This window comes from Ailuropoda melanoleuca, chromosome 17, assembly GCF_002007445.2.
Source record: "Ailuropoda melanoleuca isolate Jingjing chromosome 17, ASM200744v2, whole genome shotgun sequence".
NCBI classification, from domain to species: Eukaryota; Metazoa; Chordata; class Mammalia; order Carnivora; family Ursidae; genus Ailuropoda; species Ailuropoda melanoleuca.
Window position 1 is genome coordinate 24,687,879 of NC_048234.1, and position 18,408 is coordinate 24,706,286.

At 41.5% G+C, this 18,408-nt stretch overlaps 1 long non-coding RNA gene across 1 annotated transcript; it reads right to left on the reverse strand.

The window, feature by feature from the left end:
* Positions 1-16,441: 16,441 nt before the first annotated feature.
* LOC117796919 lies at positions 16,442-18,377 on the reverse strand. The gene is made up of 3 exons (XR_004621622.1): positions 18,292-18,377; positions 16,809-16,932; positions 16,442-16,640 (listed from the first exon to the last, which is right to left on the reverse strand). It is a non-coding gene; the product is annotated as an uncharacterized LOC117796919 (long non-coding RNA).
* Positions 18,378-18,408: the final 31 nt, after the last annotated feature.

Consider the following 18,408-nt stretch of genomic DNA (forward strand, 5'->3'; position numbering starts at 1 on the left):
TATTTTTTGTCTTCTTTAAATGTCATTATCAGGTGGCTCCTGTAACATACATTCAATCCGTGTGCTTCTTTTAAAACTTTTCTTAGTGATCCTCACGTATACTGTAGTGGGTTAAATGGTGGCTCCCCAAAACACAGGTGCATTTCATAACCTCCAGAACCTGTGATTGTGACCTTATTTGGAAAGGGTATTTGCAGATGTCATTAGGTTAAGGACATTGAGATGAGGTCATCTTGGATTTTCTGGGTGGACCATAAATCCAATGACAGGTATCCTTATAAGACAGAGAAGAGAAACCCACAGAGAAGGCCACCTAAAGACGGACGCAGAGGTTGGAGTGATGTAGTCACAGCCAAGGAACACCTGGAGCCACCGTAAGCTCAAAGAAGCTTCCAGATCTTTACCAACAGCTCACTAACACTTCCAAGATGTCAGTAGCGAATGCAAGTCCAGACTTTATTTTTGTATTGAGCAGGAAAGTCTATTGCTAAGGAGGACATTCCAATATGATGCTTGGGAGGTTGTTTTTCTTAACACGTTTCTTAAGCTAGTTCTCATGCATTTTTATTTTTTTTATTTTTATTTTATTTTATTTTATTTTTTTTAAAAGATTTTATTTATTTATTTGACAGAGATAGAGACAGCCAGCGAGAGAGGGAACACAAGCAGGGGGAGTGGGAGAGGAAGAAGCAGGCTCATAGCAGAAGAGCCTGATGTGGGGCTCGATCCCACAACGCCGGGATCACGCCCTGAGCCGAAGGCAGACACCCAACCGCTGTGCCACCCAGGCGCCCCCTCATGCATTTTTAAAAAGATTTTATTTATTTATTTGAAAGAGGGAGAGCGAGCGAGCACAGAGAGAAAGTGAGAGGGAGAAGCAGACTCCCTGCTGAGCAGAGCCCGATGTGGAACTCGATCCCAGGACCCTGAGATCATGACCCAAGCTGAAGGCAGATGCTTAACTGACTGAGCCACCCAGGTGCCCCTCTTATGCATTTACTCGTTCTAATTACTTTCCGCCTTTTAGAGGAAGGAACAGCACTTTTTTCCTGAAATCTTAAGATCCTGGTGTTGGAGAAGATTTAATTTAGAACCTGCAATGCCTGTGGGTGTTTAAACATAAACTCTAAGGAGAATCTTTTAGAACAGCTTTATTGGGATATAATTTACATTCCATAAAGTTGACCCATTTAAAGTATAGAGTTCAGTGGTTTTAGTATATTCACAGAGTTGTGCAACCAGACCACAATGTAATTTCCCAACATTCTCAGTATCCCAAAGAGAAATTTCATACTCATTAGCCACCATACCCCTCGCTACATCCCCACCCTTCCAGCGCCAGACAACTATTAATCTACTTTCTGTCTCTATAGATTTGCTTATACTGGAAATTTTGTATGAATGGAATCNGTATTGCATGGTGCACTGGGTGTTATACGCAACTAATGAAGCATCAAACTTTACATCAGAAAAAAAAAAAAATAANTTTTACCTAGTGTATTTTCAAGGTTCATCCATGTTATAAACATGTAATAGTACTTCTCTCCTTTTTATGGCTGAATAATATTCCATTGTATAGATAGAACACATTTTTGTTTAGCTATCATCCACTAATGGACATTTGGTTTGATTCCCTCTTTAGGATTTTATGAATAATGTGTCTGTGAGTCTTAGTGTACAAGTTTTTGTGTGGATATAGGTTTTTATTTCTTGTGTATATAATTAGGATCGAAATTGCCAGATCATATGGTAATTCTATGTTTAAAATTTTGAGGAACATTCAAACTGTTTTCCAGTGTGGCCACACCATTTCACTTCATTTTATTTTATTTTCTTTCTTTTCACTTTACTTCACTTCATTTTACTTTATTTTATTTTTAATTGATTTTTTCCCTCATGTTACTGAGGTATGATTGCCAAAAAAAGATGATCTGTATTTAGGTTGTACAACATGTTTTTTTTTAAAGCTGTAAAACCTGATGATTTTTAATGTGTGCATTTGTTTTAAAATAATTACCACAATCACGTTAATTCACAGATCCGTCACCTCACATAGTTACCATTTGTGTGTGTGTGATGAGGATACTTAAGATCTACTCTTTTCGCAAATTTCAAGTGTACAGTATAAGATTGTTAATTATAACCACCATGCTGTATGTTGGATCTCCAGAATTATTTGTTTTATAACTGGAAGTTTGTATACTAGGACCAGTATTTTCCCCATTTCCTCCACCATCGCCCCCCCCACCTCTTGGCAACCAATTTCTACTCTCTGGTTCTATGAGTTTGACATTTTTAGATTCACCGTAAGTGAGATCATGCAGTATTTGACTTTCTATATCTAGCTTATTCCAGTTAGCATAATGTCCTCCATGTTGTTGCAAATGGCAGGATTTCCTTTTTTTTTTTTTTTAAGAGAAGGAGAGAGGGTGGTAGGGAGGGACAGAAGGAGAGGGAGAGAGAGAATCCTTTGGATATGCATCCCGAAGTGGGACTGCTGGGTCATATGGTAGTTCTATTTTCTGTTTTTTAAAGGACCTCCATACTGTTTTCCATAATAGCTGTACCAATTTATATTCCCACACCCAACAATGTTCAAGGACTGCCTCTTCTCTACACCCTCAACAACACTTTTTTTTTGTCTTTTTGGTAACAGCCATCCTAATAGATGTGAGGTCATATCTCTTGTGGTTTTGATTTGCATTTCTCTGATGATTAGTGATGACAAGCACATTTCATATACCGTTCAGTCATTTGCATATCTTTTCCTGAAAAAATATTCAAGTCCTTTTCCTATTTTAAAACCAGGCATTTTATTTGCTATTGAGTTGTATGAGTTTCTTGTGCATTTTGGATATTAACTCCTTATAAGATACTTGGTTTGCAAATATTTGCTCCCATGTGGTTGGTTGCCTTTCACTCTGTTGTTTCCCTTGCTGTGCAGAACTTTTTGATTTGATGTAATCCCATTTGCCTAGTTTTGCTTTTGTTGCATGTGCTTTTGGTGTCATACCCAAAAAATCATTGCCCAGACCAATGTCAAGGAGATTTTCCCTTAATAGTTTTATGGTTTCAGGTCTTCTATGCAAGTCTTTCATCCATTTTGACTTAATTTTTGTGTATGGTATAAAATAAGGGTCCAATTTCATTTTTTTGGTACACGGGTATCCAGTTTTCCATTTTCATTTGTCTCAAGATGCTTTTTGATCTCCCTTTTGATTTATTCTTTCATCAGTTAATTGTTCAAGAGTGTGTTATTTAATTTCTACATATTTGTGAATTTTCCTCCTGTTATCAATTTCCAGTTTCATATTGTTATGGTTAGAAAAGATACGTGGTATGATTTCAGGCTTTTAAATTTGTTAAGATTTGTTTTCTGCTTCAACAAATGGTCCGTCTTGGAGAATGTTCCATGGGCTGCACCATTTTATACTCCTACCAGCCATGAGCAAGTGTTCTAATTTTTCCACATTCTCTCCAGCACTTGTATTGTCTGTCTTTTTTATTCTAGCCATCCTGTTGGGTGTGAAGTGGGTGTGAAGTGCTATCTCATTTTTTTCCCCCTAATGACTAATGATGTTGAGCATTTTTTCATATGCTTATTGGCCATTTATATATCCTCTTTGGAGAAATATCTATTCTGATTCTTTGCCCATTTTTAAGTTGGATTAGTTGTCTTTTTATTATTGAGTTGTAAGAGTTCTTTAGCGTATAAATCCTTTATCAGACATATTATTTGCAAAAATTTTCTCTCATTCTGTGTTGTCTTTTCATTTTCCTCACGATGTCCTTTGAAGCACAAAAGTTTCAAATTTTGGTGAAGCCCAGTTCGTCTATTTTTTCTTCCATTGTTTTTGCTTTCAGTGTCATATCTAAAAAACCATTGCCTAACCCAGAGGTCACAAAGATTTACTCCTGTCTTTTCTTCTAGGGATTTTATAGTCTTTGCTCTTACATTTACATTTATGAGCTAATTTTTGTGTATTATAGGCTTACTATTTCATAAATAACAAGCAGCTTATGTAGTTTTCTTATTGCAGAATTTTCCAAGGTTGTTCATTATTAACAACTTGGTGATATTAACTATGATACAAGTCTTCCTCTGCAATGTGGGGTATTCCCAATATAAAGCTCTTACCCAAATTTATCAAAGTACAGTGGCAATATGGAAATGTTTGTGTTGCTAGAGGCAGAAATCCAAAACAGAGTAGTAAGAAAAGGAGATTTTTGTTATAAAGATATTGAGGTATCTTGTGTATTGAAGAAAGAGTTGAATAGCCTGACAGTAGGAAGTGTGAAGAGCAGGTGGGCCTGAGGAATAGCTGGAACTGGGGCTTGGATGCCACCAGGACATTCTCTCTCTCTTTCTCTGGGTTTTATTTCTTTATCTCTCTGCCCATTACTTTCACTCTCCATGCAGGCTGGGTTCCTCCACATAAGCCCAAGACAAGACTACAGGCAGCTTGGGGCGCCTGGGTGGCACAGTGGTTAAGCGTCTGCCTTCGGCTCAGGGTGTGATCCCGGCATTGTGGGATTGAGCCCCACGTCGGGCTCTGCTGTGAGCCTGCTTCTTCCTCTCCCACTCCCCCTGCTTGTGTTCCCTCTCTCGCTGGCTGTCTCTATCTCTGTCGAATAAATAAAATAAAATCTTAAAAAAAAAAAAAAAAAAAGACTACAGGCAGCTTGCAAAACCCTGGACTCCAAGCCCTTACCACCAGAAAGACTCTTACTCCCAGCTCAGCTGAAAAATTCTAAGCAAGATTTCTGATTGGCCAACTGGGGTCATGTGCCCCTCTGGACTGTTAATGAAGCTTTTGGTTACATTGGGAGTGGGTTTTACTTACAGATAAGAGTCTTTAGAATTTTACTTTTGGTTGAAACAAGTTGCTTTCAATTTATTATGGCTCTGGTTTTTATAGAACTTTTAATTCTATTTATAAATCTAGCCGTTGTTAACAATCACTTTTTAAGGGATATTTAAATATTATTTGATCTGTTTAATATTTCAATATTTCAAACATTGTTTATCAATTTAATACATTTTATTTTCTTCTTACGTATTTTAATTGCTTAGCCCAACAAATAAATCTTCCTGAAGACTTAAATAACTCCTATAAGTACAATAAGTTAACCTTATAAATAAAGGAAACCTAAATTTCTCTTAGGTGTCCAAATACTGTGCATGAACTTGGTAGGATTTCAATAGAACATCTTAAGTCTAAGTTACTCAATTGTGTATTTTACTTTATTTTTTAAAGATTTATTTATTTATTATTTGAGAGAGCGCAAGCTTGTTGGGGGGGGTGTGGTGAGTGGCAGAGGCAGAGGGAGAAAGAATCCAAGTAGTCTCCCCACTGAGCAGGGAGCCCAATATAGGGATTTGTCTCACGACAGGGAGCCCAATATAGGGATTTGTCTCACGACAAATTATGGCATGAACCGAAATCAAGTCAGTTGCTTAACCGACTGAGCCACCCAGGCACCCCTCAATTGTATATTTTAAACTGGAGTTATGAGGCTGTCACCTTAGACACCAAATTCTCTTCAATATTACAAACATACAGAGTATCAAATATTTATAGAGTCTTTCTAAACACCAAAGTATTAACACCATGGTTTTGATCTCCTTAACATTTTTAATACTTAAATTTTAAACCTTCCCAGAATTAAAACCTGCTGCTGACTAAGGAATACTAGTAGAATTCCGGAGAGCTCTGAATATTTTTTAAAAAGATTTATTTATTTGAGAGAGAAAGAGAGAGGGAGCACGAGTGGGGGAAGAGGCAGAGGGTGAGGGAGAGAAGCAGACTCCCCTCTAAGTAGGGATCCCGATGTGGGGCTCCATCCCACGACCCATGAGATCATGACCTAAGCCAAACCTAAGAGTCATACGCTCAACTGACTGAGCCATCCAGGAGCCCTGAAGCTCTGAATATTTAACTCTAAATTTTCCCAGGGTGAAAGTTGTTCACTCACTAAAAAAATTTCATCTACTCTAAGACGTACTTTTTTTCCTTCACATTTTAATATTTCTGAAATTGGGGCTTATAATCAATGGCACCTTAATTAGCAACAGTTAGTCTTTCTTAGTGATACATAAAATGATAGTATCTTAAGTTAGGTGAGATATGGTACCATCTCAGTTAACTGGGATTATTATTATTATTTTTTTAAATTTAAATTCAATTAACTAACATATAACATAGTATTGGTTTCAGAGGTAGAGATCAGTGATTCATCAGTCTTATATAACACCCAGTGCTCATTCCATCACATGCCCTCCTTAATGTCCATCACCCAGTTACCCCATCCCCCCACCCACATGCAGCTGCAGACACCCAGTGTGTTTCTTTTCGCTGACCCACTGCCATGTTGAGGTTGCCTATGACATGACTTCAAGACTTAAAAATGAAGTGTGGCTTGTGTAGACTGCTAACTAGATTCATTTTATCTAGACACTTGAGCCTCTACCTGCTCACAAAATCTGTGATTACCCAACTTGGTCACTTGATTGGATTTGCACTTGTCTGATTTTAGTATACAGAATGCTTTTTTCTATCCAACTTTGAAACTGATGGTAGCCTTTGCTATTTAAATATTTTTTTAATTGAACTTGAAAGATATTTGATTTTGATGTATTATTTTATTCTTTCATGCTCCAGATATATAGGGCTATCCTAGTTTTTTCAGGTATAAGTCATATATTTGAAATTATAATTATCCTTTCAAACATTTATCATTGCTTAGCTGGAAAGCCTAGGACAACATTTCAGGTGGAGAACACACACAATCTTAACTTATTCCTAAAACATACTGCTTTGTAAATTGGTGATGACTTGGGATAGATATAATGTTAAGAAATTATGCCATTTATTTAATTTTCAAAAATATTTTATTTTTATTTATTTATTTTGAGAGAGAACAAGCAAGAGGGGGGAGGGGCAGAGGAGAGGGAAAGAGAATCTCAAGCAGACTCCATGCTGAGTGCAGAGCCCAATGCAGGGCTCGATCCCAGGACCCTGAGATCATGACCTGAAACGAAATCAAAGAGTTGGGCGCTCAACTGACTGAGCCACCCAGGCGCCCCTGCCATTTATTTTATTAAGAGATTTTAAAAGTCAGGAATGGATTATTTAACAGTTTTAATGAGATGTGGTTTACATACTATATAATTTACCTATTTAATAAAAGTGTATCATTCCATAGTTTTTAGTATATTCACAGATATGTGCAACCATCACCACAGACAATTTTAGAATATTTTCATCACCTTGAAAAGAAAGCTCATACGCTTTAGCTACCCTCCCACTCCCCCCAGCCCTAAGCAGTCACTAGTCTACTTTCTGTCTCTATCAATTTGCCTTTTCTGGACATTTCATATGAATGGAGTCCTATAATATGTGATTTCTTGTGACTGGCTTCTTTCACTTAGAGAAGTAGATGCTGAACTTGGTCAAACATCTTTTTAGGAAATATTACAAAGGATATCCTACTTTTTTATTTGAACATTTCATATTGATTTGTCTGACTTGCATGTACAATGATGAAGTCGTTCTATTGAAATGGACCAACTGATTATGGCCCAGAGGGGAGGAGCTGAAAGGATCCCTCAGGTTCAGCTACCTGCTCTAGCCCCAGTCTCCAGGCAAGGGGTGGAGTCAGACAAGAACATGGCAGCCCTGACTGGGACCTCCTGGTTGGGATAGGGCAAAGAGTAGTCCTTAGAATTAGGGATGGACAGACAGAATTGAAAATGTTGAAGTAAAAATTTTTTCTCTACCATTTATGGTCTTACAGCTGGTCTAAGAATTGAATTTTTACATGAGACAGATTAACAGGAGAAAAGAAAAAGCTTTATTGCCTACACACAGAGGCCCAATAATGAAATTGAGACCTAAAGAAATGATCAAGGCAGGTTATTTTTATACTTTTCAGACAAAGAGACAATAAATCTGGGAAGAATTGACAGGACAAGGAAAAAAAGTTTGGGAGCTTCAATTAGTAAGAAATTCTGAACAGAGTTTGGGCTGGGGTAGTAAATTAGTAAGTACAAGGGTTGTTTATATAGTCCTCTTGGTTCTAAATTTCCTGTCGCTGGTGGTAAGGATGTCTTTTTACCTCCTGGTACAGGGAGAGGACCTTTCACATGGGAGATTTCTTTCTTGTTCTCAGGGGGACAGAGGAGGGTCCGAGTGTCCTTCTTGGATAGACTGTCTCTTAAATTAATTTTTATTTAAAATAATCATATGCCAAAGTAGCCCATCTTGGAGCAGCCTGCCCTTGACCCCTACAGTGTCTCGTTTAATCCAGCCATTCCAGAGCCCTCTGCCACACTTTCCCGAATCCCGAGTAATGTGCACAGAATATTGCTGTGGTATACTGGGAAGAAATTGGATTAGAGGTCAGAAGGCTTGTGGCTTGACTTGAAGGAAGTCACTCTCTATCTCTGAACCTCAAATTCTTCATCTCTTGGTGAGGAAGAATTAACCGCCTGCGTGGCTGTTGGTGTACGATATGAGATGATGTGAGAGTGAAAGATTAACACAGACGGGACACATCTGATCTGTCTTCTCGTTCTCTCTGATTCTTCATGTCCTGCACAGCTGCTCCACAGCCCCCCACTTCCTGGAGCTGTTTCAGATTCAACTCTGGTCAAATGTATTCAGTGTTTCTCAGCATCTGCCCCTCCACTTTGTGTTGCCATTAGGGTCTCTGTTTATAAGGTCCATGGCTGGTGGCCTCTAGGGTCCTCAGAGGTTTTACCAGACTGCATCCATCCATACTTCCAAGAACACTTAAAACCATGTACCACTGCTCCCCACTCCCCACCCTTGCCCCACCTGTGCCTTAGGTTTCCACTCACCTACCCAATCCCAACAAAGATGGTTTGGTTTTTAGATACCTGAGTCTCCTTGGCACTCTGTCATGGCCATGTGCACCCCAGTCATACCCTCAGTTGAAGATGGGCACAGCTCCTGCTCTCTGGGGCTAACTGCAGAGGCTGACAGATCATGTAGCTACATTGAGTGGGACACCTGATATTCAGGTGGCTGGTAGCCTGACACCAGGGCTTCAGGGCCCTGGGTTCTTTTTCAGCTTCATACACTTACACACACACACACACACACACGTTTCTTTGTCCTTTCCCACTGAGATGATTCGTGATCAGGATATTATTATTCAAAAGAGACCAAGACAGCTTGACAAGACAGCATTTAGAATTCTATGTTAGAACTAGAAAGAACCATGTACATCATCTAGTCTAAACCCTGCCCTGCCCACCCCCACCCTATTTCTGTTCATGGGAAAGACTGAAGCCCGTTGAGGTAATGTGACTTGTCTAAGATCACAGAGCAAGTGAGAGAAAAAGCCAAGACCTTTTAGCCATTCATTCAATAAAAGCTTATTGAGTCCTATTTACCAGACACTGTTCTAGGACGTGAAAAGATAGGTTTATTCAACACAAAGTCCCTGCCTTTATGGAGCTTACATTTGTCATGTGGCCATGCATACAAAAACAAAAACAAAAACAAAAAACTCAACATAATGTCAGAGGGTGATAAGTACTAGGAAGAAATCCAAACTGTGGGGATAGGGAATGAAGGAGGAGGGGAAGGAGGTCAGGGATTGTTTCTCATTTGATAAGGAGGTTAGGGATTGTTTCTCCAAGAAGTAAATAAAATGAGGGGGCAAGACCTATCTGAGGGAAGAGCATTCTAGAGGGAACAGCAGGTGCAAAGGCCCTTGTGCAGTAAGGAGGCCACTATGATCAAGATGTTTGGATTCACCATCCCAAGCTCCCTCATTAAACCACACTGCCTCTAAAGTCACCAGGGGTTCCTCCAGGGTTTTTATGCCATATACAGTACCCAGGTTTGAGGGTGACTATAAGAACCTAGAAGTCACCAGGCTGCCTAGGTTGGAACAGAACTTGTGCCCTTCACAGATACAGCAGGGATCCAGAACCTCAATGTAGCATAACACCAACAGCTCTGACCTGGAGATCAGGAGACCTGAGGGACCATCTTTGTTCTCTTACTGAATGTCTGATCATTGGTCAAACACTCTTGGGAGATCAGATCATTGTTTTTTAAATTTTAAAATAGAATTTAATTTTTAGTTTTAAAATGAGTGAGTTCCCAATTTTTTCATGTATCCTGACTTTTTTGTTGTGGTTATTATAACTCGATACAGAGATGTATACAAATCTTCAGTGAACTGCTTGATGAATTTTTGCATATGTATATATGTGAGACTTCATCATCCAGATCAAGGTGTAGAACATTCTAGTGTCTCTGAAGGTTTTTTTATGATGTGTTTCCCCCTGTTCCAATACACCGCCCTCACCCTTTGCCAAAGACAACCATCTGACCTCTACCAGCATATGTACATCTATTCTTAAACTTCATACAAAAGGTATCATACAGGATCAACTCTTTCATGCCTGTCTTCTTTTACTCAAAGTTATGTTATTGAGATTATCCATGTTGTTGAGAGTAGCAAGAGTTATTTTTTTTCGTTGCAGGGCAGTGTTCCATTACATGAATATAACATTTTGTTTTTTTCTTTCTCTTGTTGATGGCCATTTGGATTAGTTCCAGTTTGGAGCTCTTATGAACGAGCTGCTAGGAACATTCTTGTGCATGTCTTTTGTTGGACACAAACACTCATTTTTCTTGGGTTTATACTCAGGAATTGAATTGTCTGAGCTTTTTTTAAAGTTTGAATATTTCTCTGACAATCATATGATAGTAATTCCATTTTAGTTTCTGTTAATTCTAGATAAAGTCAGTAAGGCTTTTAAAATTGGAAAAATTTCTGTGTGCATTTGGAATAATATCCACTTAGATATTATTTTTTCAATCATCAGATAAGACACGGTGTCCAAATGGTTCTTGACCTACAGATAATCATTGTCTAAGAGAATAGCTCAAGTGTCCTTGAGATGTAATCCTCTATGATTCTAAAAGGCAGTGCTCCTAAAAGCGCACATTTAACTTGTTTCTTGATAGAACTTTCTCCTGTTGGACTGCCTTTTTTCACTTAGATTATGGTGTTTAGATATGGAGCTCCATGCTGAAACTGTGTGCTGTCTGACTTATGATATAATTCTAATATTGAGTGGTGAATGTAGTAGTATCAAGTATCTTATTTTTCCTTTCACTTGGGACCCACTTTCTCCAAATTAAAGTCCAGAGTGCCATGAAAGGGTCCAGTGATTATAGTGTGCTAGTTTATTATTGGGAGTCAGGAGGTAATAGGGGCTCCTGTGACCAGGGTAATGGCTCTCAAGAGGATGGTGTGAAAGTTTTGCTGCAGGAAGGACTGATGGTAAACCAAAGTGACAGACAGATGGGATGTGCCAAGGTTTGGTATGGCCATATAGAAGCTATTTTTTGTTTGTTTGTCCAACATATTCCATTCTCCTTTCTTCATTTCCAGGGCAGATACTACTCTTAAACACAGGATGACCAGTTGTAGTACTCAGTTGCCCTGGCTTCCGGGATTGGCTGAAGAATGGACAAATAAGCCACTAATCGTGATCCTTTTTTCAAAAAGATATTTATTTATTTATTTATTTATTTATTTATTTATTTATTTATTTAAAAGAGAGTGAGAGAGAGAGCCTGCAAGTGCGGGGAGGGAGAGGGACAAGCAGACTCCGCTGATGCAGCCTGTTGCAGCCTCAGTCTCACCGCCCTGAGATCATGACCTGAGCCGAAATCAAGAGTCTGATGCTTAACCGACTGAACCACCCAGGCGCCCCAACACATCACTGTTTCTTGTCTCTGGTGGGCCATATGTACTTCTTTCCATTCAAGCTGGTCTACATCAGGCTGTTGAGCTTTGAGGGAAAGAATCTGAACAAGTACACAGCCAACTCTTTCATAACCAAGAGATGGAGATTGGAGATGGTCTGGGTGGACTTAGTTTTGAGAGATGGAGAGGAGGGCACCTATGGCTGCTCTTCATTTGGTAGAACAAATTATATGTTCTCACCAGCAGTTGCTCTTGGGGCTAAACAGGAACAGGAACTTCCAGTGTTTCAAAAAGATCTTGTCTTGACTGTGCCACAAAAGTATGAGCGTCTCCCACATGTGGAGTCTAGACAGCAATCGAGACAAGAAATCAGATGATCACAATATGGTGTGGCGACAGCTATGATGGGAAGTGGAGGGTGATACAAAGCACAAAGCAGGCTCCCCTCATCTGGTCTCTGGGGCGGTTCACGGGGATGTTGACGATGACCTTCTGGAGCAAAGGATCTCCCACCTGTAATCTAGGGATGAGTCGGAGTGTCCCCAGGAAACGTGTGTGTATATGAGTTGGGGACCAAGGGGTAGGCAAAGAACAGTGTTCTTGTAGACGGGACAGCACATTTGAAGCCCAAATGTAAAAATGAGTTTGGCACAAAGGGCTAATATGTCAGGACGCCAATTTGTTAAATCAGAACAAGGTGCACAGGTAAGCACACACAGAACCTTCAAATGCAGCGAACTCACATCTGCTGCCAAGAGCAGCTGTTTCCTGGCTCAGAAGAGCTGGGAGAGTGATTTATTATCACAGCATTTCATGGAGAGAAACTTTGTTTCCTGCTATCCTTATGGACAGTTGAAATTGTGGCAAATAGGCACAATGAGTGCAAGAGGCACCAAGACGAATACTCGTCCTTTCCTCTCCTTCTTTCTGGCCCAGTTAAGCCAAGGATTGACCTGACATACTCTGTGAAGTTTAGAAATAATGTGTGCAAAGCCCAGTCATGGCAGACTGTGCAGCAAAGTGGTGCTCCTCTTCTGGCCCTTTAGCCCTCAGTTTCCTCAGGTCTCATTTCCTGCCCCAGGAACGACCTCCCGCTGGATGGCTGACAGCAGTTCTGCTCTTTCTTTTTGGGGGATACTCCACCTTTTTCTCCCAGGGTGACTTTGTGGTCTGCAGTAGGTCAATGGCTAAGACATGTCAAATCCAGTGACTTTGCACATTTCCCACAGTTCGGGTTTGTCAGTCTGGGAACACCCATGCATGCACATGCTTTGTCTACATGGGCTGCACTAAGCCCAGGCCAAGTCCCTCTTATTGTCTCTCCTGCAGCTTGTCGGGCAGTAAAGCCCATCCTCTGACTCAATCTTTGGGGGCCTGAGATGCTCTCTTCCATGAGTGGTTGCTGGAAAGAAGATAATGCACGCACACATGCAAACACAGACAAATGCAAAGGTATACTGGTCTCTGAAACAGCCCTGGGAGCTTTTACTAAATATATCTGCATGGGCCTCACCCCACTGCAGACCTCACGAATCAGTATCTCTGCACCTGGGGGCTCAGAAATTGTATGTATTTTTAAAGTCCCTCTGGTGAGTCTGAGAAGCACCCAGACCAAGAGCGCCTTAGTGGAGGAGGCTGTGTAGCCTGGCTCCCACCGGGCAAAGGCAGCCTCTCGTGCCTGTTATTACACAGCTCTTCCCTAAACATCTTTGTTTCCAAATGGTCTAGGTTTCACATCTGCATAACCAAAAAGCTTGTTCAAGAGATTTCCCCAGGACAGAGGAGTTGTCTCTGCTCAAAGATGAATTATAGTTTTGACTTCTACTGAAACTTGATCCTACAGAAAGCTATATTACGAGGTGTCTCTCTCTCTCTCTCTAACACACTCACACATTCACACTCTCCCACACTCTTACAAGACACACGTTATTACATATGTATATGTAGCTTATCGCCCCTAGAAATTTATGAGCCATAATCTTTAGGGAAATTGACTTGAATTGTTTTTTGTGGGATTTGCATTAGGGGAAGTTTTCAATGAGGGAAGGATGGCTGCAGGCCTTCGCCTTAACAAATAAGTCTGTCTTGAGGCCAGTGGCATTAGGAATCTGCACCATCATTTCAGAAAAATGGAGTGCCCAGTCTGCCCAGCTCTGCTCAGCGCTGCTTTCTTTCTTCTAGTCTCACTCTCTCACTCTCTTAATTAAAAAAAAAAAGTTCTGCAGCCCTTTCTTGGCAAAGTGAATGGTTATAATTGAAGTTGCTCTTCCATTTCCTTGACACAATCCTCACGCAACACTGTACCTCATGGAAAGATAGGAGACCATGGAATGCAAGGGCTTAAAGTTTAGAATGAATCTCCGGTTTTGTTCTGCATACTTTGGGCCTGCAAGTTTAACCATTCCACAACCCAATTCATCTGCTTTTCTTGGCCCCTGCTGTCTTGATGATCAGCTGAGAAATCTTGGTCATAGAATGTCTGAATTCAAAATCGCAGGCCTCGCTCAGGGACTCCAGCTGATCGCATGGCCCAGCCTCAGGCTGATGAAGCATCTCGGACTTGCACTTGACAGATGAAGTAACTGAGAGCTAGAGAACCTTGGAACCAGCTCAAGATCACAGAGTGGGGGAGGGCTAGGACCTGGGATGTCTGGCTTCTAATATGGTGCCCTTCCCCTTAGAATACAGTGGTCTACATCCTTCCTGGGCATACAAGTCACCTGGGCGACCCGTGCCTGGCTGGGGACCCGCAAAGCCCCTCCCCCCGAGCCCATTTACATCTCGGTTTGTTTTCAACCCAAATCCTCTACCTTCCCCTTCCAGCTGGTCCCCTCTCACAGAAAAATCCCCAAGTAAAGATTCTGGAGTCTGAATAGTACTATCCACCAACATTGTTTGTTAAAATGCAGGTTCCCAGGCCTCGTATCCAGAGTGTGGGGTTGCACGGGGGTTTAGGGAAGCCCATGAGTTTACAGTTGGACATGCTCCCCAAACGGTTCTGGTGTCCATGGACCACGCTTTGTGAAGCTGGCCAGAGCCACCATATGAAATGAGGACTTCTAGAGCCTACTGTGCCTTACCCAGAGAAGCTCTTCTCTGTAAAATGCACAAAGCCAGAGCTAGAGGCAGGTTGTCAGGGAACATTCTCTGAAGTTTCTGCAGCAGCCCCCACTCCAGCAGGGAGTAGCTGACAGGTGAGGGGCTTCTGAGAAGGGTGGTGGGAGCAGAGCAGTGTGTGGAAAGGTGTCCAGTGAAACCTGAGGGAGAGAGCTTTAACTCCTGAGCACTTAAGGCTTGGAGTGCAGGGAGTGGAAAATGAGGTATGGGGAAGGGAAGAGTGGGTGGAAATTTCTCCTTGGAATTTGGCTTTGATCTTAAGGAAAGCTGGCACCCACATTAATGAAATGTCTGGGTCAAATTTTCCACATGTTCTTCTTCACTTTGTTTATTCTCAATTTTTTTTGGTAAGGGCTTTATTAAGAGATAATTCACATTTATCTTGATTGAGATACAATTTATGCATTTAAAGTGTAAAATGCAGTGGTTTTTAGTACCTTCACGGTGGTGTACAATCATCACCACAATCGATTTTAGAACGTTCTGTTTTATCACCTCCAAAAGTAACCCCATACCCTTTACCGCTCCCCCTCCGCCAGGCTCAGCCAGTCTCCCCTCCCCCCCCACATCCCCTCTTCCAGCCCCATACACAAATCTACTTTCTGTCTGTATGGATTTGCCTATTCTGGGGATTGTGTATAAATGGAATCATATAATATGTGGTGACTGGCTTCTTTTATTTGGCATAACCCTTTCAGGGTTCTTCATGTTGTAGCAAGTACAGTACTTCATCCCTTTTCATTGCCAAAAATATTCCATTGCATGGATTACCGCACTTTGTTTACCCATTCGTCCACAGTTGGGTTGTGTCTACCTTTTGGCACAGGTGAATCATGCTATTGGTGTACAAGCTTTTGTTCTCATTTCTCTTGGGTGTACAACCCATGAATGGAATTACTGGGTCAAGTGATAACTCTATGTTTAACTTTTGGAGGAATTGCTGGACTGTTTTTCCAAGTCCTCACTTTTATGTCTTCTAAGCCAACCTGAAACCCATGGCTCTGAATCATCCTCTAAGATTTCATTTATATACAGCTCGGCTTGATCAGGTGTAACTGAGGACTTCCTGTAAGTGAATGTTGGGGGATGCAGAGTCAAGCTTCGATTACAAAGTCCAACACTCAAATGCTGAAGAGTATATCTGGCATAACCATAAAGGTTGGGGCAATGTTACTTGGATGCGTGTTTATGATAAGCAGAAAAAGAAGCTCACAGCTATAGGCGGGGCCAGTAACAAAAAAAAAAAGAAAACCTACAGTACCACAACTTGTAATCAGCAGCTTTGGAAAAGGTTTAGTGGCTTGAAACTAGGGATTTTTTTTTCTTTTTTCTTTTCTTTACCTGCAGTATCATCTGTTTCTGTATGGTAGTGCCCCCTTAGATGTGGGAAATATGCTCCAATCCCCGCTAGCGGGCACTGGAAGCCACAGATAGTACCAAACCCTATATACATACCTATGATAAAGTTTTATTTATAAATTAGGCATCATAAAAGAGTAACAGCTATAACTACAAATACAATAGAACAATGATAGCAATATTCTGTAGTAAAAGTTGTGCGAATGTGGTCTCTCTTTTAAAATGTCTTATGTCTTGTACTCACCTTTCTTCTTGTGATGATGGGAGATGATAAAAAGCCAGCACGATGAGATGAAGTGAGGGGAATGACGTAAGCATTGTGACCTAGTGTTAGGCTCCTGTTGACCTTCTGATGCTATGTCAGGTGGATCGTCTGCTTCTGGACAGCAGTTGACCGCCGGTAACTGAAACCACAGAAATTGAAACTGCGGATAAGGGAGGACTACTGCACAGGCAAAGAGACTTTAAAAATTTAAGCGTAAATTACTTAGAAATACTTTAAGGTATTAAGCATAAAACACAGAGAAGTATGCAAAGTGTAACTGCTTGAATTTTCTCAAAATGAACCTCACCCATGTAACAAGCACTTGCAGCAAAACAAATGGCTATCAGCTCCCCTGGAACTCTTCCATTTCCCGTCATTAACCACCCAGGGGGAAGGAGGATATCCAGCTTCTAGCGCCAACATTCCCAGACCTAAAGAATACATTTTGATAGTACATTTCAGGTGTCAAGGATTGAGCACTGGAATAGATAAGCTGAAAGAAACTTTCAAGACTCAGTCAGACGTTTTATATTGCATGGTGTAGAAGAATCGTAAAGATTAAATACCTTTAGGTTTGTGTATAAAGTAAAATGTATAAACTCAACGTACAAGAAGCTTTTAACATTACCTGCAATCTAGGGACACATGCTGCAAGATGTTTTTAAAGCGCATGAAACAACATATTTTAAACATTTATTTTAAAACATAGCTCCCTGTTTCTCCAGAGTTTGAAGTTTATTTCCAACGGGACTTTGTAAAAGAAGTACTAGGGACTATTAATCACAGGTGCTTTAATAATTCAAAAAGTGTGTATGTAAACACACATGCTAATTGGCAATGCATCACATTGTGGGTTGGAGTAAGTAACGCCCAAAATAAATACAGCTTTTGCAAGCAGAGCATAAAAACGGATACACATTTCCCTGGGTTTATTGTGCAGGAGGTTAAATACCCCCACCTTACTGATAAAATGAACTGCCTAATACTGTGACTGACTTGCTGCAAAGCCACACTACCCGGCTTCTGAACCTGGAAAAAATATCCATTATAATGGGTTCATGTATAAGAACACTTTCAAAAGAATCTTCGGAGGGAAGGGCATATACTCCCAGAGAAAATTTTTTTGCAAAGGCGAACCATTTTTTTTTTAAGCTCTAAATATATCTTATAAGTTACCAAAAACAGTTAGGATTTTATTAGGATGTTTCTTCAGAAGTTTGGGATTCTATGTTCCACCAGGTGATGCCTGATACAGCTCATGAGGCAAGGTGAGGCGGACCCCATGTTACCTTTGCCACACACTCCGGGCCGCCCCGGTTCTTTCTTTCTGGGTGCCAGATACTTCTAAGGTAACCTCCTGCTCACGCTGGCTCCTAACCTTGGTGCCAGGAAAGCGGCCCCGCTCTCCCGGCCCTTCCCCCCACTCCCCCGTTCCAGGCAGCGGCGCCGCAGCGGTGTCCGCGTCCGGAAGCCCCATGCGAGCGGTGACTTCGCTCTGCCTCGTCCTTCCCCGAAGCTCTGAGGCTTAGACTTTTCCCACCAAGTCACCCACAACCCCTCCTCCTGCCATCCCTCCTTCCTGGGGCGGGGGGAAGTTTAAAGCCGGGCTCCCTTCGCATTACACTTGCCAGGGGTCCTGTCTCGGCCGGACTGGCAGGGGGCGACGGTCGGCGGCCGCGCTCCTGTTCAGCCCTAGCTCGGCGCGTGGGGGACAGACGGCCAGACTGTCCGCTGCCGGCTCTTACGCGGCCAGACTGCGCGGTCCCTCCTAGCCCGAGGGACCTACTTACACAATTGGGACTGGGCACCTTTCCCGGCCCCCGGGGAGCCGGCGCGGGCTCGGCTGTGCCCCGAAGGCTGCTGCAGCCGCGCAGCGCGGGCGTGTGGGGGTGAGAGCGAGGGCGCGG